Source organism: Pristiophorus japonicus, chromosome 3 (genome assembly GCF_044704955.1).
Source record: "Pristiophorus japonicus isolate sPriJap1 chromosome 3, sPriJap1.hap1, whole genome shotgun sequence".
In the NCBI taxonomy this organism is placed as follows: domain Eukaryota; kingdom Metazoa; phylum Chordata; class Chondrichthyes; family Pristiophoridae; genus Pristiophorus; species Pristiophorus japonicus.
This window is the reverse complement of record NC_091979.1, coordinates 177,018,675-177,043,010: the sequence shown is the minus strand read 5'-3', so window position 1 is coordinate 177,043,010 and position 24,336 is coordinate 177,018,675.

Genomic DNA, 24,336 nt, shown 5'->3' with positions numbered 1-24,336 from the left:
GAATTGTATCCCTGGCTGCGTCCTCTTCCCTAGCCAAGACCTTTCTGTTTTGCGCTGCACGTCTTGGCCCAGTGACCTTCTTTCCCACAATAATGACATTTTCCGGGTAATTTTCCTAATGACTGTTTATCGGAATCCTGGGATTTCCATCCCATAGCCTGTACAGCACGGACTTTAGCTCCCATATTCCGATCTAATTGGTTACATCGATCCACCAATGCTGCAAAGCTAGTTCCTCTACCTTCCCAGTCCGGTAACACTACCTTAAGCATTTTGGACAGTTCTGGCTTTAGACCTGCCACGAAAGCTGCTTTCAGGGGTCCAAACACTTGTTCATCCATTTCCTCATCCGTATTATTCATACCCGAATGTTCTAGCCACGTGCATCTAAACCGCTCTTCATACTCCAGGAACTCCTCTGTTCCTTTCTGTTGGCAGGCTGCAATTTTTCCCCAGTCTGTCTTAGCTGGACTGAAGGTTTGCAGCCAGTTTTTAATCGCCTCCCACCCTGCATTTAATTCTTGCTCATCCTGCCCCAAAGCTTCTTCTACCTTGTTGTGCAATTTTCTTCCCTGTGTTTTTGGCACCATTATGATCAAAATTTTCACTCCGTCCCAGGGATGAAGTTGATAAATATTTCTTAAGCGGTCCAATTGGTCCCACGTTTTTACTCCCCCTTTCTTTGGATTGGGCAATTCCTTGGACCATTTATCAATTTTCTCTGGGTCTGCCGAATCATGAACTAAGTATTTTTCGTACACCCTTTTCCTCGTTTTTTTGGTTCCGCCCTCATCCGCAGTCTCTTCTGATTTGACTACAACTCGTCTTTTTTTAAACGGGGCAAAGCGCACCCCTAATTCTTCATCCTCCGACCCTGTATCGTCGGATGATTCAGGATCCGTATCTATTCCTCGGTCGTGTCTTCGGGTTTGCGCTTTTAATTTATCCAAACATGGGTACCCTGGGAATTGACTGATACATTTTCCTTTTCCTATTACTGTCTCTTGACCTAATGATTTTTTCCATTCTTTAATTTCACCTTTAAGATCTTTAATTTCCGCTTCCAGCTTTTCAAGTTCAAGCTTTTTCTATCCCAGCTGTGCACAAACAGCTTGCAATTGATCCTTTGTACTGGTCAGTTCTCGATCATGTTGGGAACGCATTATAATTTCATTCCGCTTTTGGATCTGGCCCATAACGGTTAGGGACCATCTAGTTCACTCTTTATTTTTCATACAGGTCGTTTTTCCCCAGACCCTTTTAATCTCGTCCAAGGACCATTGTCCTTTGGAGCTTCCGTACTTTTGTTCGATCTTAATACATGTTTTAGATAAGTTGAATTGTTGCTCCATGTATTTTTCAACTGTTCGAGAATTAAATCTAGCGAAACTTCAGGTGGTGCCTGCCCACCTTTAACAGTTGTAGGCAATTCTTTGCTCTTATCTCCTGCTGCCATAATACTGATTTCTTTACTGAGGTCTCGAGTCGTAGGCTTTCTAGCCGATCAATAGGTCGGTGATTAATTAACTAACACACCGCCGAAGTTTAGACGTCTATGGGACCTCGAGCTGACTACCAACTGGAGGGTTCGCAAACTAGAGGCTTTCGGAATCGCGTAGAAGGAGAGGCGAATTTAGACTTTTGACCAAGGACTTTTATAAAGAGGAGTCCTTACCTCAGTATGTAGGTCCAATGTCCAAAATTCAGTTTCTTTCCTCAGCGATCATGTTCGAGACGCCAAAATTGTTGGATCTCTTAATTTCCAATGAAATAAGAACGCCGATTGTAGTTTTAATGTAACTTTATTTCTGGCAGACAGCAACAAGCTCTTGGCTTTTAGCCAGGTCTTTGTCCTTCTGAGACCACATGGTCAAAATGGCTGTACTTGTACCTGGATCAATTTACAGAAAAGAACTCGCCTTCTTTGACCTTATTGACTCAATTAATAGTCTTTTAACCTTTTAATTGGCTCGCTACCAAAGTCCTAAAATGTCAAGTTGATTGATGACTTAATGCAACATGCTCCCACTCACGTAGCATCTCTGACTTGGTGTCTGTGAATTCTCACAGTCTGTCTAAATGCAGCCTGTTTGAATTCTCTATCACCTGCACACTGCAGGTAACCCAGTATAAAAGGAAGCTCACAGCTTGGTGTCTTCACTCGAGGAGCTGCAAATAAAGGACTACAATCATCACAGTTTAAATATCATACCCTGCCTTGTGGAGTCATTACAAAAGTTGGCTACATAGAAACATAGAAACATAGAAAATAGGTGCAGGAGTAGGCCATTCGGCCCTTCGAGCCTGCACCGCCATTCAATGAATTCATGGCTGAACATGCAACTTAGTACCCCATTCTTGCTTTCTCATCATACCCCTTGATCCCTCTAGTAGTAAGGACTACATCTAACTCCTTTTTGAATATATTTAGTGAATTGGCCTCAACAACTTTCTATGTTAGAAAATTCCACAGGTTCACCACTCTCTGGCTGAAGAAGTTTCTCCTCATCTCGGTCCTAAATGGCTTACCCCTTATCCTTAGACTGTGACCCCTGGTTCTGGACTTCCCCAACATTGGGAACATTCTTCCTGCATCTAACCTGTCTAAACCCGTCTAAACACAACTGGCGATGAGGATACGAGGTCACGAACTACCCGCTCAGCATGTCGAATCTCAGCAACTTTCAGCAATTTTCTGAGGGGGAAGATTGGGACGCTTTTGCAGAAAGAGTGGAACATTTCTTCATAGCCAACGACCTGGATGGGGACACACCGGCTACATGACCAACAAGCACAGGGCTGTCCTGCTTAGCAGTTGTCGGGCCACCATCCATTGTCTCGTGAAGAACTTGCTAGCCCCAGTGAAGACAACCATCAAGAGCTATGAGGAACTTGTAACATTTATACAGGAGCAACTAAAACCAAAAGAATGCATCCTCACAGCCAGGCACCAATTCTACACTTACCGGTGACCCGAAGGCCAAGAAATTACTAAGTATGCTGCACAGTTAGGAAGACTAGCTGCACCGTGTGATTTTGGAGACCACCTTAATGAAGCACTAAGGGACATATTTATCATCGGAATCGGCCACGAGGGCTTCCTGCACAAATTGCTCTCTGCTGACATCACAGTCACCCTGCAGAAAGCAATTCAAGTGAGCCAGGCCTACATGGTTTCGGCCGACGACTCCAGGCGAATACTGACCCAGGACTCTAAACCGGCGAACGCAGTGCACTGCATGGATACTTCTAAAGGCAGAAATGTTGCCCCGAGTCCAGCAACCCTGAGTCGGCCACGTGGGGCAAACCGGATGGCCCCGTGCCGCTACAAAGACTATGCATGCATAGGCTGCAAATAAAAAGGGCACATTCAAAGAATGTGCAGAAAAAGCTGTACTCACTGCGTCTCTGATGAGTTGGCTGATCACCGGGGCTCCGACACAGATGAAGATGAAGCTGCTCAAACCCTGGAAGAAGAGTATGGAATTTGTACCTGCTCTACCGAAAGTTCTCTGTGGACGATGGAAGTAGACACAGGGGCAAGCCAATCTGTGATGAGCCAAACGACCTTTGAAAAACTTTGGATAAATCCCGCCAAAACTGCATCCTTCCAAGCGAAGCTGCTCACCTACACCAAAGGTTAAATTCTGGTCGTTGGCAGTGTGGACGTCCAGGTCTCCCAGGGCAGCGTGTTGAACAAACTCCCCCTGTGGATCGTAGCCGGCGACAGTCCCAAACTGCTGGGAAGGAATTGGATGAACCCGGTTCAAGTTGGTCGAAGTGGCGACAGCCTCTGAGCTCCAGCAATCGACATCAAACATGGATCCACCGCTGCATCCAGGGATCCCACCGTCCAGCACGACTGCGCAGCGACGACTCCACAACGTCACGGCGAAATCTCCAGGACTGAAGACTCCACCTTCTGGGCCGGGGCAGGACTCCAAGAGGTGAACAGTATCGAAAGAAGTGGATTCCCGACGTCCATGGCTGAACCTGAGGAAGAAAAGATCACCACAGCCAACCTGGAGGAGAGCCAGAAGATGGCGGCCGCACCATGAGGAGAAGAACCTGCAAAAAAACAGCCGTGGCCAGACCACAGGGGGCAGCGTTGGAGGAGTGACACGTGGCACTGAGTGGCCAAATGGATTAGAAGACTTCCTTAAAGGAGACAGGTAAACAAAAAAAATTAAAGGGACAGTTTCAACTAAATGAGGACAAGGACTTTAAAGCTAAAGATGCAATAAAAGGGTGCAAGTATGATAATGTAACCATGAATGGTGATGCTGGTGTAACTAATGTGACTAATGAGATGAATGCTTGTATAAGTAAGGTTAAGAACAAGCTTGTTATGTTTGATGATTATGACAGAGAGTTTGAAATGTCTAATGTAACCATGTCTGATGAGACCATGACACCCAAAAGTGATGCAAATGCTGTAATTTATAATGTAGGCTTGACTATGTGTGATCAGAGCCAAGGCGTCATGTACACAGGTAGGACACTGCTAAAGGACATTGGGTTCTACAGGGACCATGCAAATGCTAGAGGAATCCCTCTGTGGGAGACATCCAGGTCCAGCTGGCTACCAGACCATGTAGTCTGGACATTTGAAACAAATGTGATGCCCTTGGAAGGACACACACACACACAGTGGGAGCAGACCCACTACAGGGTCAGTGGTGAATGGGCAGCACAGCCACCACCACTGGCAACCTGCACCAGACAAGCCCTACACCCCCTGGTCACCAGGGCCAACATCAGGAGTGAGAGGCCAATATCCTCCAGCTTCTCTGGCAAACCCTGGGATGACCTGATCCTCATCCCAATTGGAGGACAAGAAGCCCACCCAGTCCTGTGGCCCTGTCCAACAACACACAATTACCCACATCACAGAGAATGCATCCTACCTACTGCTGCTGTGGCTACCCTCCTGAGGATCCCACAACAGCGACACCCACATGGTCTGTGTGTGATTGGCAGGGGGGGGGGTGGGCGGGGAGAGGGGGGAAACGTATGAGGCCAGCCTCAAGTACAGGGATCACACCTAGCACCCACACAACCCGCACCACAATCTCCCATATCCCACTACTGATCACCTCCCCAGGTCATGACAATAAGGATATTAAAAATGCTTAGGGGGGAGTGTTGTTATATATGCATGCTTGTTTGTTGTGTGATGTCTGTAACACTGTATGTACCCTTACACTGTACACAACTTACCTGTACACCAGAGGGTGCTGCTGCTGGAGACCTAAGGTAACCCAGTATAAAAGGAAGCTCACAGCTTAGTGTCCTCACTCAAGGAGCTGTAAATAAAGGACTACAGACTACACAGTTTAAGTACCATACCCTGTCTCGTGGAGTCATTACAAAAGGCGCCTACATACACCACACTTACCATGCTCTAGCACGGGATCTGCATCACCCTTTGTGGTGGCATGGCGTTGGTCACCCACCAATGCCAAGGCACACTCCTCTAGGCTGCTTAACTTGATGACATCTGCTGGGCTCCCTCCCATGGCACTTAGGCTTGATGCCTTGTGTTATGTATGTAACCCTGTAAATACCATGTCTAACCACCAGAGGGCTTATCCCCTGGAGTCCCAAGGGATTGTGGGATCCCTTGGGAGCACCTGTATATAATGAGGCCTCACAGGCTAGAGAGGCACTCTGAGATCTGTAATAAAGGACTACGGTCACACCTTATGTTGAGCTTGCAGTATCTAGTCTGACTCTTTATTCAAGACATAACAACTGGCGACATGACACAAATGATGAACCCCACCGCAACAATGCAGAGAACCGTGGGCATCTTGGAGAAATTTTCGGAGAGAGATGGTTGGGAAACCTTCGTGGAACGACTTGGCCAACGAGCTGGAAGGAGAAGTGAACGCTGCCAAACGAAGGGCAATCCTCCTCACCGTTTGCGGGGCACCAACGTATGGCTTCATGAAAAATCTGTTCGCTCCAGCGAAACCCACAGACAAGTCGTACGATGAGTTCTGCACACTGGTCCGGAAACACCTAAACTCGAAGGAAAGCATTCTGATGGCGAGGTATCGGTTCTACACGTGCAAGAGGTCTGAAGGCCAGGAAGTGGCGAGCTACGTCGCCGAGCTAAAGAGCTTGCAGGACATTGCGAATTTGAAGGATACTTAGAGCACATGCTCAGGGACTTCTTTGTACTTGGCATTGACCATGAAGTAACACTTCGCAAACTTTTGACTATAGAGACACCGACCTTGAGTAAAGCCATAGCGATAGCTCAGGCGTTTATCGCCACCAATGACAATACCAAACAAATCTCTCAGCACACGAGTGCTGCTGCAAGTATTGTGAACAAAGTAACGTTGTTTTCGAATCGAAATGTACAGGGCAGGACTTACATGCCTGCAGCTGCACGTCCGCAGATGACTCTCAGTCCACCATCAAGGGTGGTGAATACAAGGCTATTAACACCTTGTTGGCGCTGCGGGGGTGATCCTCGTTTCCATTCATGCCGCTTCAAAGGATACATTTGCAAAGGCTGTGGAACAATGGGACACCTCCAACGTATGTGCAGGTGAGCTGAAAACCCTGATAATTTTGCAAACCACCATGTTGCAGAGAACAGATTCACGGAGGATCACGACGAACCAGAGCCTCAGACAGAGGAGGCACAAAGTGTCCCCCAATAATGCTGAAGGTTGAATTAAATGGACTCCCGGTGTCCATGGAGCTGGACACGGGTGCAAGCCAGTCCATAATGAGCAAAAAGACGTTCGATAAATTGTGGTACAGCAAGGCCTCAAGGCCAGTCCCCCTGTCTCCCATTCGTATTAAACTGAGAACGTACACAAAGGAACTGATTCCTGTAATCAGCAGTGCCACCGTAAAGGTCTCATACGATGGAGCAGTGCATGAGTTACCACTCTGGGTGGTACCGGGTGATGGCCTCATGCTGTTCGTCAGGAGCTGACTGGGAAAGATAAGCTGGAACTGGGATGACGTCCGAGTGCTTTCGTCCGTCGACGACACCTCATGTGCCCAAGTCCTAAACAAGTTCCCCTCGCTGTTCGAACCAGGCGTCGGGAAGTTCAAAGGAATAAAGTGCAGATCCATTTGATTCCGGGGGCGCTGCCCAGCCATCACAAGGTGAGAGCGGTACCTTACATGATGAGCGAGAGGGTGGAGATCGAACCGGACAAGTTGCAATGAGTAGGCATCATTTCGCCGATCGAATTCAATGTGGGCCAGTCCGATTGTTCCAGTCCTCAAGGGAGATGGCACTGTCAGAATCTGTGGTGATTACAAAGTAACTATCAATCATTTCTCACTGCAGGATCAATACCCGCTACCGAAGGCAGACGACCTATTTGCGACGCTGGTGGGAGGGAAAACGTTCACGAAGCTGGACTTGACCTCGGCCTACATGACGCAGGAGCTGGAGGAATCATCGAAGGGCCTCACCTGCACCAACATGCAAAAAAGTCTCTTCATTTACAACAGATGCCCATTTGGGATTCGATTGGCCATGGCGATATTCCAGAGGAACATGGAAAGCTTGCTGAAGTTGGTCCCGCACACCGTGGACTTCCAGGATGACATCTTGGTTACAGGTCGGGACACCGTCGAGCACCTGCAGAACCTGGAGGAGGTTCTTAGTCGGCTTAATCATGTGGTGCTCAGGTTAAAACGCTCAAAGTGCGTTTTCCTGGTGCCTGAAGTCGACTTCCTGGGGAGAAGAATTGGGGCAGACAGCATCAGGCCCACCGATTCGAAGACGGAGGCGAGGTAATCAAGTACGAACAGAGACCACAGAATGTGACGGAGCTGCGATTGTTTCTGGGCCTCCTGAACTATTTTGGTAACTTTTTACTGGGTCTTAGCACATTCTTAGAACCTCTGCACTCTTTACTGCGTAAAGGAGATGAATGGGTATGGGGTAAAAGCCAAGAAAATGCCTTTGAGAAAACTAGGAAGCTGTTATGTTCAAAAAAATTGCTTGTGTTGTACGATTCATGTAAACGTTTGGTACTAGCATATGATGCGTCGTCGTACGGGGTCGGGTGTGTATTGCAACAAGCTAATGAATTTGGAAAATTGCAACTGGTTGTTTATGCATCCAGAAGTCTGTCCAAGGCCGAGAGCGCTGACAGTATGATCGAAAAAGAAGCGTTAGCGTGTGTTTATGGGGTAAAGAAAATGCATCAATATCTGTTCGAGCTCAAATTTGAATTGGAAACCGACCATTAACCATTTATATCCCTCTTTTCTTAAAGCAAGGGGATAAATACGAATGCATCAGCCCGCATCCAGAGATGGGTGCTCAAGTTGTCTGCATACAACTACGCCATCCGCCACAGGCCAGGCACAAAAAGCTGTGCCGATGCTCTCAGTAGGCTGCCATTGCTCACCACAGGGGTGGAGATGGCACAGCCCACAGATTTAGTCATGGTAATGGAAGCATTCGAGAGTGAGCAATCACCTGTTACCGCCCGACAGATTAGAACCTGGACGAGCCAGGACCCCTTACTGTCCTTAGTAAAAAAACTGTGTGCTCCACGAGAGTTGGTATCGTGTCCTGTTCGAGATGTAGGAGGAAGCAAAGATGAAATGTCTATACAAGCAGACAGCCTCCTATGGGGTAATCGGGTAGTGGTACCAAAAACGGGCAGGGACACTTTCATCAGTGATCTTCACCGCACCCACCGAGCCATCACAATGATGAAAGCGATAGCCAAATCCCACATGTGGTGGCCCGGTATCGATGCAGAATTAGAGTCCTGCATGCACAAATGTAATACATGTTACAGTTAAGCAATGCACCCAGGGAGGCGCCACTAAGTTTATGGTCCTGGCCCTCCAAACCGTAGTCCAGAGTCCATGTCGACTATGCAGGCCCATTCTTGGGAAAAATATTCTTAGTGGTTGTAGATGCGTACTCCAAATGGATTGTGTTATGTCTTGAATAAGGAATCTGACCAGATACTGTAAGCTTAAAGTAATGTGTGACCGTAGTCCTTCATTACAGGTCTCCAGAGTGCCTCTCCAGCCTGTGAGGCCTCTTTATGTACAGATGCTCCCAAGGGTTAAACAAGGTATTTACAGGTTTACATATATAATAACACTCCCCCCCCTCCCCCCCTCCAAAGTCAATAATGTAACTATTTACAATGTGAGTCAATCTGGGGTCTTTCTTTCCCTTGTTGATCGTCTCGTTGCAAATGCTGGTTTTGGTGAGTCGTTTGTTGGTCCCTCGCTGGGCTGTTGCGCAGTTGGCCTTGCAGGGCTGCTGGGCATGGTGAGTCCTACTGGGCTGCTGCAGGTGATGGGTTCTGCTTCGTGGTCAACCGCTGACTCGGTTGCCACTTGTGTGTGTGTTGGGGGTCGAAAAAGGTAGAGTCTATTGTGGGTTGTTCTGCATAGTCCGTGAATCTGAGTTTGGTTTGCTCCAAGTGTTTTCTGCAGGTGAGTTCATTTGAAAGTTTGACCCGAAACACCCTACTCCCCTCTTTGGCCACGACAGATGTCCTTGTAAGCGACAATGGGCCGTGCTTTACCAGTGCCGAGTTCAAGGAGGTCATGACCCACAATGGATTCAAACATGTCACATCTGCCCCGTTTAAAACAGTGTCCGACAGGTCAGGCAGAACGAGCAGTTCAAACAATCAAGCAGAGTTTGAAAAGGGTAACTGAAGGCTCACTGCAGACCAGCTTATCCCGAGTCCTGCTCAGTTCCTGCACAAGACCCCACTCGCTCATTGGGGTCCCTCCCGCTGAACTGCTCATGAAAAGGGTACTTAAGACAAGGCTCTCGTTAGTCCACCCCGATCCACACGAACAGGTCGAGAGCAGGCGGCTTCAACAAAGTACATATCATGATTGTGCAAATGTGTCACGTGAAATTGAGATAAATGATCCTGTATTTGTGTTGAACTATGGACAAGGTCCCAAGTTGCTTCCTGCCACTGTTTTGGCCAAAGAGACGCATTAGCTTTGGATGCTCGACATTTTCTCTTCCAAGGAATATGCCTAGATTGTACCTGAACTATATCTTCCCTGCATGCCCTCCATTGCTCGATTACTGCTTTACCCTGCACTCGCCTTTTCCAATCTACCAATGCTAGGTCCCTTCTTAAGTCACTGAAATTAGCTCTTCTCCAGTTGAGCATTCTTACCTTTGATATTTTCTGGTCTCTTTCTATAATTACTTTAAACAAAATGATGATGTGGTCACTGTTAGCTAGATGATCTCCTCCTGTAACACACTCCACTTGTCCGACTTCATTTCCCAGAACTAGATCCAACACTGCTTGCTTCCTTGTTGGACAGGAGACATAATGATCGAGAAAGATCTGTACAAATCTCAGAAATTTATTTCCTTCCCTACCCTTAGCACTATGTGTTTCTCAGTCTATATTGGGATAATTAAATATTAATACTCTATTTCTGTTACATGCCTTTGAAATTTGCCGACAAATTTGCTCACCTATCTCCTTCTCACTGTTTGGAGTTCTATTAAAAACTTCCAACAATGTGACAGTTCACCATTTGTTCTTCAACCCAAGCTAAATAGATCAGTCCTAGATCCATCTAATATCACCTTTCTATTTAGAACTGTAACGTCATCCTTAATTAATACTGCCATGCCCCTTCTATTTCCTTCTCTATCATTCCTGAAAAATTGGCAACCAGGAATATTAAGAACCCATTCCTGGTCATGTTAGAGGCATGTCTCTGTTAATGCAACCATATCCTAATCCAATGTGGCAACTTGTGCCTGCAGCTCACCAACCTTATTAGATCATTGGAATAGTCGAGTCTGGAGGTGACAGATAAGGTTTTGAAGCAGCAGATGAGCTGAGATAGGGATGTAGCAAGGGAGGGAGAACAGCTAAAATACAATTGGCATCCTCCTGGGTTTGCAGCCCAGGAGGATGCCAATTGCACCAATGCCAGTCTTCTGAAAGAGCTATCCTCTTAGTCTCCCATTTAAAATTTCTCTTTCTCAAATATTTATCTGCTTTTAAGGAATTCTGTTTCGGTGGAATATTCCTTGTCCCAACAATGCTCTGTGGGAAAAAAATGGTCTTTTAACCTCTCCATTTGTTCTTTCCCTGATAATCTTAAATTTATGCCCTTTAGTTACCGACTCACTGATCAGTGGAAACATTTTTCCTTCTTCATTCTCTTAAAAGCCTTAATATTTTTGACCATCTCTATAAAATCTCCTCTTATTCTTCTCTATTCCAGTGAAAAAAGGCTCAGTTTCTCTAGTCTCTCCTCATAACTGAGGCCTCTCATCTTTGGTATCATCATAGTGAATCTCTTCTATAGCCTCTCCATTGCCTTGACATCTTTCATAGAGTATGGTTCCAAAGATGTTCACAGTCCTTCAGTGCCTGTTCTTAGTGACCCCTCTTCCTGTGTGACCCCATAATGTAAGTATTGACAGACTATTTGATCATGGCGAGCAGATCAGCCATGATCTAATTGAATGGCTCAACAAGCTCTGGCGACTGAATGGCCTGTGACAGCCAAGCAGGATCCTGCAGTATCATTGGATAGCAGGAGAGAGATTTCTGGCTGCTTTTCCCTATTGCGGACAAGTACAGCACAGCACCATATCATGATACTAAGCAATAGTGCGGCACATTATATTACCAATGACATTGTCTAGCCACCATTCTATCCAGTAACAGAAAATTGAAAATGGAGGCAAGAAGTATTCTAGGTGAGAGTTTTAAATTTTAATTGACTTCTTGGTTAGTCCTATCTTTCACGAGCAAATATAATTGCCCTGGGCTGTCCAGCACCATAGCTTCAATTATGGAATCACTTATTGTTCATCATAACTAAATAAACAAAGCTGTCAGCCATCTGGATTGGAGAAAGTCGATTGACAAACTCCAAGGCAATATAGCTTATCTCAAATTTCAAATTTATGCATCATTAACCATGAACTCTCTCATAAATTAATCACAGGTGTGCTTTGACCTCAATAATGTCCACTGTGGCTTAAAATGAAATCATTCACTTTTTAAGAAAGAATGAATCTGAGGAAAACTGAGTGTTCCCCTCCTGCTCTCCTCAAGGCAGTGACTCATGCTAAGGGTACAGTTCCATTTTTTATGCTTTACGCTTTTGATCTCTTAGTCAGTGGCTGTCAAGGGTGAGGGAGTGGGCGGTACACATTTTGTGAAAAATCCCCTCTTCAGTGACCACAATATCCTCCTTTACAAGACAGCAGAGGAATGTGCACAGATTTTTTAAAGAAGCAATATTATTAGCGGAAAACATTTTGGCAAATAATTTTTTTTGCTAGCATGCATCATGCTGATGTAATCTGAGTTGGAATACATCATTGCATCATTCATATATAGCCAGTTAACTTCTTTTGCCTCTCCAAATCAACAAATATTTCCCAAACACTTTTCTACAAAGATACCACAGCAACAACAAAAACTTGTCATTATATAGCACCTTTAAGATAGTAAAACATGCTAAGATGCTTCACAGGAGTATTATAAGACAAAACAATTTGACATTAAGCCACATAAGAAGAAATTAGGGCAGATGAATAAAAGCTTGGTTAAAGTGATAGGTTTTAAGGAGAGTCTTAAAGGATGAAAGAGAGATAAAGAGGCGGAGAAGTTTAGGGAGGGAGTTGTAGGGCTGGAAGGGATTACAGAGATAGAGAGGGGCGAGGCCATGGAGGGATTTGAAAACAACAATGAGAATTTTAAAATCGGGGTGTTGCTTAACCGGGAGCCAATATAGGTAAGCAAGCACAGGGGTAATGGGTTTTCTCACTGAAGTTGTGCGAGGCCCCTTGGGGAAGAGTGACCATAATATGGTGGAATTCTGCATTAGGATGGAGAATGAAACAGTTAATTCAGAGACCATGGTCCAGAACTTAAAGAAGGGTAACTTTGAAGGTATGAGGCGTGAATTGGCTAAGATAGATTGGCGAATGATACTGAAGGGATTGACTGTGGATGGGCAATGGCAGACATTTAGAGACCGCATGGATGAATTACAACAATTGTACATTCCTGTCTGGCGTAAAAATAAAAAAGGGAAGGTGGCTCAACCGTGGCTATCAAGGGAAATCAGGGATAGCATTAAAGCCAAGGAAGTGGCATACAAATTGGCCAGAAATAGCAGCGAACCCGGGGACTGGGAGAAATTTAGAACTCAGCAGAGGAGGACAAAGGGTTTGATTAGGGCAGGGAAAATGAAGTACGAGAAGAAGCTTGCAGGAAACATTAAGACGGATTGCAAAAGTTTCTATAGATATGTAAAGAGAAAAAGGTTAGTAAAGACAAACGTAGGTCCCCTGCAGTCAGAATCAAGGGAAGTCATAACGGGGAACAAAGAAATGGCGGACCAATTGAACAAGTACTTTGGTTCGGTATTCACTGAGGAGGACACAAACAACCTTCCGGATATAAAAGGGGTCGGAGGGTCTAGTAAGGAGGAGGAACTGAGGGAAATCCTTATTAGTCGGGAAATTGTGTTGGGGCAATTGATGGGATTGAAGGCCGATAAATCCCCAGGGCCTGATGGACTGCATCCCAGAGTACTTAAGAAGGTGGCCTTGGAAATAGCGGATGCATTGACAGTCATTTTCCAACATTCCATTGACTCTGGATCAGTTCCTATGGAGTGGAGGGTAGCTAATGTAACCCCACTTTTTAAAAAAGGAGGGAGAGAGAAAACAGGGAATTATAGACTGGTCAGCCTGACATCAGTAGTGGGGAAAATGATGGAATCAATTGTTAAGGATGTCATAGCAGTAGATTTGGAAAGAGGTAATATGATAGGTCCAAGTCAGCATGGATTTGTGAAAGGGAAATCATGCTTGACAAATCTTCTGGAATTTTTTGAGGATGTTTCCAGTAGAGTGGACAAGGGAGAACCAGTTGATGTGGTATATTTGGACTTTCAGAAGGCTTTCGACAAGGTCCCACACAAGAGATTAATGTGCAAAGTTAAAGCACATGCGATTGGGGATAGTGTGCTGACATGGATTGAGAACTGGTTGTCAGACAGGAAGCAAAGAGTAGGAGTAAATGGGTACTTTTCAGAATGGCAGGCAGTGACTAGTGGGGTACCGCAAGGTTCTGTGCTGGGGCCCCAGCTGTTTACACTGTACATTAATGATTTAGACGAGGGGATTAAATGTAGTATCTCCAAATTTGCGGATGACACTAAGTTGGGTGGCAGTGTGAGCCGCGAGGAGGATGCTATGAGGCTGCAGAGCGACTTGGATAGTTAGGTGAGTGGGCAAATGCATGGCAGATGAAGTATAATATGGGTAAATGTGAGGTTATCCACTTTGGTGGTAAAAACAGAGAGACAGACTATGATCTGAATGGTGACAGATTAGGAAAAGGGGAGGTGCAAAGAGACCTGGGTGTCATGGTACATCAGTCATTGAAGGTTGGCATGCAGGTACAGCAGGCGGTTAAGAAAGCAAATGGCATGTTGGCCTTCATAGCGAGGGGATTTGAGTACAGGGGCAGGGAGGTGTTGCTACAATTGTACAGGGCCTTGGTGAAGCCACACCTGGAGTATTGTGTACAGTTTTGTTCTCCTAACCTGAGGAAGGACATTCTTGCTATTGAGGGAGTGCAGCGAAGGTTCACCAGACTGATTCCCGGGATGACGGGACTGACCTATCAAGAAAGACTGGATCAACTGGGCTTGTATTCACTGGAGTTCAGAAGAATGAGAGGGGACCTCATAGAAACGTTTAAAATTCTGAAGGGGTTAGACAGGTTAGATGCAGGAAGAATGTTCCCAATGTTGGGGAAGTCCAGACCCAGGGGACACAGTCTAAGGATAAGGGGGAAGCCATTTAGGACCGAGATGAGGACGAATTTCTTCACCCAGAGAGTGATGAACCTGTGGAATTCTCTACCACAGAAAGTTGTTGAGGCCAATTCACTAAATATATTCAAAAAGGAGTTAGATGTAGTCCTTACTACCAGGGGGATCAAGGGGTATGGCGAGAAAGCAGGAATGGGTACTGAAGTTGCATGTTCAGCCATGAACTCATTGAATGGCGGTGCAGGCTAGAAGGGCCGAATGGCCTGCTCCTGCACCTATTTTCTATGTTTCTATGTTTCTATGTAATGGCAGATAAGTCGGAGCTTCACGCAGTGTTTTGTGCGCAACCGTTGTAGTCAGTGTGACCTGTGATGTAGGATCCCCATCCCTCCATTTAAAAATGCTGCCAATACCACCTGCCGTACCCTGAGACCGCCTGTTTTTTTCAGGCGTTTCCTGCGGCGGGCATTAAGTGAGGCATTCGGCCGAAAAATCCATCCTTGCAGGACGATTGATGTCATAATCACGGTCAAAACAGAGGGCGGGCGGTAAGTTTTTGTGCCGGCGCCAAACCATTGCCCAAACTTCAGCCCGGGCGCTAAATCCTGGACGCCCCATTTCATGCCCTGAAACAGCATTTATCGCTCCACCGGGGCGCAAAATGAGATGCAAAATAGCAAAAAATCCAGCTCCTAGAATCCCACAGGCAGAATGGCCACCTTGGGTTAAAGTACTAGAGAGTTGTTGGCACTGCAGATCAGCAGGAGTAGGTGACTTTAGGAGAGCAGAGGGGAAAGTCATATTCGGTGATCTGGCTGACACATGACAACATTTAATACTGAGTGACAATTTGTTAGGACAACTTAAGTTCTCCAGCATATGCAAAGAAAGAAATCAAGAACTTGAATTTTCACGACCTCAGGACATCCCAATATGCTTTACTTTTGAAGTGCAGACACCATTGTAACGTAGGAAACTTGGCAGCCAATTTGCACACAGCAAGGTCCAACAAACAGCAATGTGATAATGACCAGATCATCTGTTGGTTGAGGGATAAATATTGACCAGGACATCAGGGAGAACTCCCTTGCTCTTATTTGAAATATTGGCCTGAGAGCAATTACGTCCACTTCAGAGGGCAGACAGGGCCTTGGATAAATGTCTTTTCCAAAAGATGGCACCTCTGATAGTGCAGCACTCCCTCAGCACTACACTGGAGTGTCAGCCCAGATTTTGTGCTCAAGTCTTTCAAGTGGGACTTCAACTCGTGACCTTCTGACTCAGAGGCTAGCAACTGGCCAGGGTAGCCTTGAGGGAGAGTTCATAGAGTGTATCCGGGATAGTTTCCTTGAACAGTATGTTGCGGAATCAACCAGGGAGCAGGCTATCTTAGGTCTAGTACTGTGTAATGAGACAGGATTAATAAATGATCTCCTAGTAAAGGATCCTCTAGGAATGAGTGACCATAACATAGTTGAATTTCAAATTCAGTTGGAGGGTGAGAAAGTTGGATCTCAAACCAATGTCATAAGCTTAAATAAAGGAGACTGTAAAGGTATGAAGGCAGAGTTGGCTAAAGTGGACTGGGAAAATATATTAAAGAGATGGACGGTTGATGGGCAGTGGCAGACATTTAAGGAGATATTTCATAACTCAACAAAAATATATCCCAATGAGAAGGAAAGGTTGTAAGAGAAGGGACAACCATCCGTGGCTAAGTAAGGAAATAAGGGATGGTATCAAATTTCAAATAAAGGCAATAAATGTGGCCAAGACTAGTGGGAGACCAGAGGATTGGGAAATTTTAAAAGCCAGCAAAGAATGACTAGTAAAATAATAGAGAGGGAAGATAGATTATGAAAGTAAACCAGCACGAAATCTAAAAATAGATAGTAAGAGTTTCTACATAAAAAGGAAAGAATGGCTAAAGTAAATGTTGGTCCCTTAGAGGATGAGACTCGGGAATTAATAATGGGGAACAGTGAAATGGAAGAGACTTTGAACAAATATTTTGTATCGGTCTTCACGGTAGAAGACACTCAAAATATCCTAACAGTGGATAATCATGGGGCTATAGGGAGGGAGGAACTTAACATAATCACTATCTCTAATGAAGTAGTACTTGGTAAAATAATGGGACTAAAGGCGGACAAGTCCCCCGAACCTGATGGCTTGCATCCCAGGATCTTAAAAGAAGTGGCCGCAGAGATAATGGATTCATTGGTTGGAATCTTCCAAAATTCCCTGAATTCTGGGGAGGTCCCAGCAGATTGGAAAACCGTAACTGTAAGGCCCCTATTTAAAAAAGGAGGCAGACAGAAAGCAGGACACGATAGACTAACATCTATCGTTGGAAAAATGCTGGAGTCCATTATTAAGGAAGCAGTAGCAGGACATTTGGAAAAGCATAATTCAATCAAGCAGAGTCAGCATGGTTTTATGAAAGGGAAATCATGTTTGATAAATTTGCTGGAGTTCTTTGAAGATGTAACGGGCAGGGTGGATAAGGGGGAACCAGTGGATGTGGTGTGTTTGGATTTCCAGAAGGCATTCGATAAGGTGTCACATAAAGCCGTTTTGGAGCGTGGGCAGGAACATCGGCAGGGCCCAGGTACAGAGGAGCGGGAAGGTCGGGGCGGATGAGCGGTGAGATTTTGTGGCGTAGGTGCGGCAAGAGATCGTGGCATAGAAGCGGCGAGAGATCGTGGCAGAGGTGCGGCAAATGAGGGTACGGGGCCCAGAAGAGCCGAGGGTCCAGGAGCAGCACGGGCCAGCCCACACTGCGATATGTGTGTGCGCTAGGTCCGTGCAGCAGACCAAGTCTCCAATTGTCCTGGTTAACCCTTGCCACTGGATAAAGGCCGAGCTCTGTCAAGCCTGTTTGGTGGCTGGTGTGTAACGGTCGCCACATGTTAAAAAAATTCATGCACAGGCATCTTCCACACCCTCAATTGTAATTCAGGACTGGAATATCGGATCCTTCATTGAAACACCTGTGAACTCGTGAAAGCAAGTCAACCTTATTCGAGGGACTGCCTATGATGATGATGATGATGATGATGGGTGAATGGGACTTGGTGTGTGTTACGGGCAGCCGAGTTTTGGAGGACCTCAAGTTTACATAGGGTACAACATGGGAGGCCAGCCAGAAGTGCAGTGGAATAGTCTAGTTTAGAGTTAACAAAGGGATGCATGAGGGTTTCAGCAGCGCTGAGCTGAGGCCAGGGTGGAGAATGGGCAATGTTACGGAGGTGGAAATAGGCGGGTCTTAGTTATACTGCGGATATGTGGTCAGAAGCTAAGTTCAGGGTCAAATATGGCACCAAGGTTGCGAACAGTGTGGTTCAGCCTCAGGCAAATGTTATCAGCTTTAAATCATCGCATCATTAGCAAGAGGTTTCTTTACAAAATGTTCTGTTCCCTGGTTCCCTCAGACGAACTATTTGTAAGTGTAGTAGAGAAGAACAGGTGGACTGTAAGGTATCAGGAAGTGCACAGGTATCTCCTGTCATAACACTTGCAATATACATCTCCTGTAGGTATAAGTGTAACAGCGTTGTACTAATGTAACATAGCAACTGATATTAAGTAGCCTTGGGAGATAACTGAAGACTCATAGATACATCTGGAGTCACAGAAAAGTATTTGATAAAACTAAGAAGAGGGCCAAATGTGCAAGTATTGACGCACATCTTGACTAAGGGAGAAGTGATTAGAGAGTTATAATGGGTAGAAGGCACTTAATAACTGAATGGAAGAGTATGTTGTGAAACTGTGAGCTACTGAAGTAATTTTACCTCAGTTATGATACCATATAATTTTGAGATTCTTTCTCTTCAATGTTTGTGATCGCCAATATAAATATAATTATCGTCTCTTGTTCGACTTGCTGCTTCATCATATAAACAAGCTACAACTCGAATCATTCCACTTTCTGAGGCGAACAGGATATCCTTTCTGAACACTGAAATGATCCATTAAGCAACTATTGAATTCTTTGCAGAATGAGTGCCCCATTCTGTCCAGGAATTTTTGTTCCCACCCTCCCTCCCATACCCACCTCCCACTCCTTGTTGTAATTGTGTTTCCTTCTCCCTGTGAAGAATTTAATCATTCTGTGGTCAGAATCCAGCAGCTGTGCAGTGGGAGGAGTCAGAGGAAACAGGCATGGGTGGGCGGGCAGAGGTGGAATATGGATAGCTCAGGGCAGCTGGGAAGAAGCAAGGCTTCTGGATTGAGCTGTGAGCCAATGGTGATGCCAGTGTGAATAAGTATTTGCACATTTAGGTCAGGGGTCCCTGCTCCTGTCAAGTGAACTGCATGTGAAATATTCAATTTTCCAGTCACTACTGAAAGATCTTGGGGGCTAGTGTATTATTATTTCAATGTGACCAGCTGTGGATTAATAGACAACTCTGCTGTATACTGTATACAAATGAACATTTAATGGCTCATTTTTTATGAATTGTGCTGAAAGCAGACTTTAAAAAATGTGGAGGTACATTATTAACAGTTTCTGGATTTAAAACAAAATAATTTAAACAGTGTTACAGCCTTTTCGAGGCTGGGTGTGTGTATTGTTTTAAATAAAAAAACAAAGGGGCTGAAATTGTCCTTTGTGCACCTGCCGGGAAGCACAAAAGGTTTTTTGCCCGGGTGCATCGAGGACAGCTCTTCCGTAACTACAAAGGCTTCCACTGACCCACTGCCACTTCTCTGGGGCAGCATCTCTGCATCCCCACCAATCTGCTGGAGCACAGTTTGGTGGGCTGCTGCAACACCGTGAGATCCCCGGTGGACCCAGCGGCAATGGCAATGGCAGCAGTCAGAACACGTATGGCATCCAGCTGAGACTGCATGAGACCAGTCTGAGACGCGATGCCAGAACTCATTGACTGCATGACAGCACCAAGACGTTGCGTCGCATCAAGCTGCGAGCAGTCTGAGCTTCCATGCCACCAACCATTGTTTGCATTACAACACTGAGATGTTGAGTTACTTCCGCCAGAGCTCTGTGCAATTCTGGAAGTGGACTCCTCCACGCTCCTTACATTGCAAAGAGGCTCTCGGGCACCCCTGCCATTGCACCTATGGTGGCAGAGTGCATGGCCATCACCCTTTTTGTGAATGCCTCCCCATCGAGGTCCTCATCTGAGTTCTGTGGAGCAGAACTCGCCCACGAACTCACCTTCCGGGAGATGGTTCCGAGCTTCCCTTTCCCCTTGGCCTTGCTGCAGCTCACTAGACCCTGGTGAATCACCCAGTACAGACCACTCTACTAGCCTAACCTCTAAGGAATGCATAGTGCCAGTATCTGAGCTGGTGCCTGCGGGTGAGAAAAGCAATGACTCAGTGCTTGGCTCCTCCTTCTCCTCCTCCTCCTCCTCGCCCTCCAGAATGTCTTGGGGGACTCATAGAAACATAGAAACATAGAAACTGGGTGCAGGAGTAGGCCATTCGGCCCTTCTAGCCTGCACCGCCATTCAATGAGTTCATGTGCAGTATTGACAGCTTCTGCCTGGTTATCTGAAAGCATAAATGGCACAAGGCTTGTATTAAGGTGAGGGCAGTGGGGCAGGAATGCAGACAGTATCAGGAGCTAGAAAGTAATAAAACCTTCTGGTGTGAAGGGGAATGTGTTATGAGGGAAGGAGAGGGAATTGGAAAGTAATAAAGCTTTCTGATGAGGGAGAGAAGGAGACGGGATAAAGATACCATTGTTTCCTCCAGCTGGATTGACGTCTTTGCCGGCTAAGGCACCCACCACCTGCGGATCAATGAGCCACAGCATTCGCTCCTCAAGGTCAGAGAGGGGCTACTGTAAGGTTCCTCTTCTTCAGTCCTCTGCTGCTCCCGTATGTTATGGCCTGCAAAAGAAATGAACTCGTGTGAGTAAGAGTCCAAGTATGTATGTGGATGTTATGCATGCCGTGGTTAAATAGCTGTGAATGTAGGCAAGGCGTGAGATGAGGATGTGAGTGTGAGTATCTGCAGATGCTTGGTGGTTGAGTGGTGGGGAAATGATGGTTTGCACAGTGAGCGCAGACAGAGGTTGAGAGGCTGGAATGGAGGAGGTGTGGAAGCTTCACTACCACCACACGACTCACCTTCACCATCCCACAGAGGTCGTTGAATTTCTTCTGGCACTGAGTGAGGCTTCTCTGCATCACTGTGCTGGCCGACACTTCCTGGGCTCCCTCTTGCCACGTGGCCCGGAAAACCTGCGGTGATGGCCTCCTTCCCGCTGCAGGGGACAGTGGCGTCCTCCTAGTCTCCAGTACCCCACCAATGCCCCCAGAGCCACATCGTTAAATAGTGTGGTTGCCTCACTTGAAGGGGGATTACCAGCAGCCATCTCACAATCTTCTTCATGTCCTGACATCACTGACTGAAGTGCAGCAATGCTGAGAATGAACAGCAGCAGGTTCAAATGACCTCCCCATTAAAAGTCAGATGGAGCTGGTGTCAAGGATCAAAGGCTGATTGCTGAATGGAACTCAGTTGAAATTGGGTAAGTGGCTGTGAATAGCACCCCGCTGAGGCCATTAGTGCCTCATTTACCGCTCCCCTTCACTGCTGGGGCGAAAACGGCAACTTGGCAAGGCATCACACCGGGCACTAAATTTTCTAAAAGTAAAACTTACCGCCTGAAATGGGGCGCTACTGAATTTTGCCCTCAAAGTCCTGTACATTTTCTACCATGGTACACAGTAACCTGCAAATAAAATAATTTCATAGAATTTCATTGATTTTACAGCACAGAAACATTATTCGGCCCAGCTGGTCTATTTCGGAAGTTATGCTCCACACAAGCCTCCTCTCAAACCTCGATATTTAACCTTTTCGGAACATCTTTCTATTTCTTTCAATCTCATGTGTTTATCTGGGAACAGATAGGGTAGATGGAGAGAAACTATTTCCGTTGGTTGGGAATTCTAGGACTAGGAGCATAGTCTAAAAATTAAAACCAGACCTTTCAGGAGTGAAATTTGGAAATACTTCTACACAGAAAGGGTGGTAGAATTTTTGAACGCTCTTCCTCAGATCTAGATTGCTAGATCAATTGTTAATTTTAAATCTGAGATTGATAGCTTTCTGTTAACCAAAGGTATTAAGGGATATGGGCCAAAGGCGGCTCTGTGGAGTTCAGTTGCAGATGAGCCACGATCTTATTAAATGGCGGAACAGGCTCAATGGACTGAATGGCCTACTTCTGTTCCTATGTTCCTATCTAGCTTCCCCTTAATCCATCTACACTATTTGCCTCAACCACTCTCTGGGTTAAAAAGTTTCGCCTGAATTGCAAGGGATAATTATTGATAATCCTGGATTTATTAGTGACCATTTTATATTTCTGACCTCTAGTTTTTGACTCCGCCACAAATAGAAACATGGGCCCCGAAATCCAATGCCGCCAGAAAACTGGCGGTGTTAAGAGTTTTTTTTCCCTGATTCGCGCCATTGGATCCAAATTCAGCTTTTTGACTACAAAAACGTGTTGCAGTCTTATTAGCCCTTTAAATCTGAAAATTGCTGTCTTAATTGGGGCATTATTCCCACGGGAAACTCACCCTTAGGGGTGCAGGTGTGAGGGAACGAGCGTATCGGTGCTGCTTTGGAGAGGATGGCCCTGGCTCTGCAAGAGTTGGCGGAGTGTCTAAGTGCTGTCATATCTGGTGGCTTTCAGACTGTGGCTGCTCGCATGCAGTCTCAGCTGGATGCCCCCGAGACCTCAGTGTTGCTGTCGTGCCTGGGTCAACCACGGGCCATGGGGGACCTTCCGGTGTGATGCCACAGCACCGACCTGAGCTCCCTCAGATTGGTGGTGGTGGTATTGTGCCGCCCCTGGTGAGTTAGTCAGGCTCCTCGGGCCATGATACGGATGATGCGCTCCCTCCGGCTCGCAGCATTCCTGGCCCCAGACCTGTCACTCCGCCAGTGCCTCCAAGTATGGCTTCGCCCGAGCTAAGCCAGGCTGAACCTTCCCAGGAGGGCATAGACCTGTCTCCAGTCGGCACTTCCAGGCCCAAAACTGCTCGAAGGCATCCTAGAAGGACATCTGCAGCTTCCACACAGGGAAGACAGCAGCCTTCCCAGACCCATGAGCCAGCCACAGGGGAGACACTGAGGCAAAGTTACAGGTTAGGCATGTGTAAGAGGGGTTATAAGGAAATGCACAAGGGTGGTAAATGATGTTTATATGTTATTTTTCTGCACTGTTTATTGTTCTGGTAGTTGTTTGGAGTTATATTAATTATGTATTAAATTGTTATTTTTCGCACCTATATCTGGGCTGCTGTATAATGTGAGGTGAGCATCATCATCATAGGCAGTCCCTCAGAGTCGAGGATGACTTGCTTCCACTCTAAAAGTGAGTTCTCAGGTGACTGAAGAGTCCAATGAGGGACCTACAGTCTCTGTCACAGGTGGGTCAAACGATGGTTGAAAGGGTGGGTGGGGAGCCTGGGTTAACGCATGCTCCTTCTGCTGCCTGCGCTTGTTTTCTGCATGCTTTCGGCGATGAGACACGAGGTGCTAAGCGCCCTCCCAGATGCTCTTCCTCCACTTTGGGCGGTCTCTGGCCAGAGATTCCCAGATGCCGGTGGGGATGTTGCACTTTATCAAGGAGGCTTTAAGGGGGTCCTTGAAGTATTTCCTCTGCCCACCTGGGGTTCGCTTGCTGCGTCGAGGCTCCGAGACGAGCGCTTGTTTTGGGAGTCTCATGTCGGGCATACAGATGATGTGGCCCGCACAGCGGAGCTAATCGAACATGGTCCGTGCTTCGATGCTGGGGATGTTGGCCTGGGCGAGAACACTGGCGTTGGTGCGTTGGTCCTCCCAGGGGATTTGCAGGATCTTGCAGAGGGAATGCTGGTAGTATTTCTCCAGTGATTTGAGGTGTCTGCTGTTTATGGTCCACGTTTCTGAGCCATATAGGAGTGCAGGTTATGCTACTACCCTGTAGACCATAAGCTAGGTGCCAGATTTGAGGTCCTGGTTTTCAAACATTCTCTTCCGAAGACGACCGAAGGCTGCGCTGGCACACTGGTGTTGGACCTCATCGTCGATTTCTGCCCTTGCTGATGGTAGGCTCCCAACAAATGGAAAATGGTCCACATTGTCCAAGGCCTCACCGTGGCTTTTGATAAATCGGAGTGGCAGTGCAGTGTGGCGGGGTCAGGTTGGTAGAGGACCTTTGTCTTACGGATGTTTAGTGTACGACCCATGCGTTCATGCACTTCAGTGGAGGTGTTGACGATGGCTTGGAGTTTGGTCTCCGAGTGTGCGCAGACGCAAGCGTCGTCTGCGTACTGTAGTTCAATGACAGTGGACGGGATGGCATTGGATCTAGCCTGGAGGTGGCGGAGGTGGAACAGATTCCCATTTGACCGCACGGAATGCTGAGCTGGGATGACGTTTCCAGTCTGAGCCCCTGGATTGAGATTTCAATTTTCTCTTTGTGAATCTGGCGATCGCTATTTCTCTCTCTCTCGCTCTAGTTTTTTTCCCCCTTTTCTC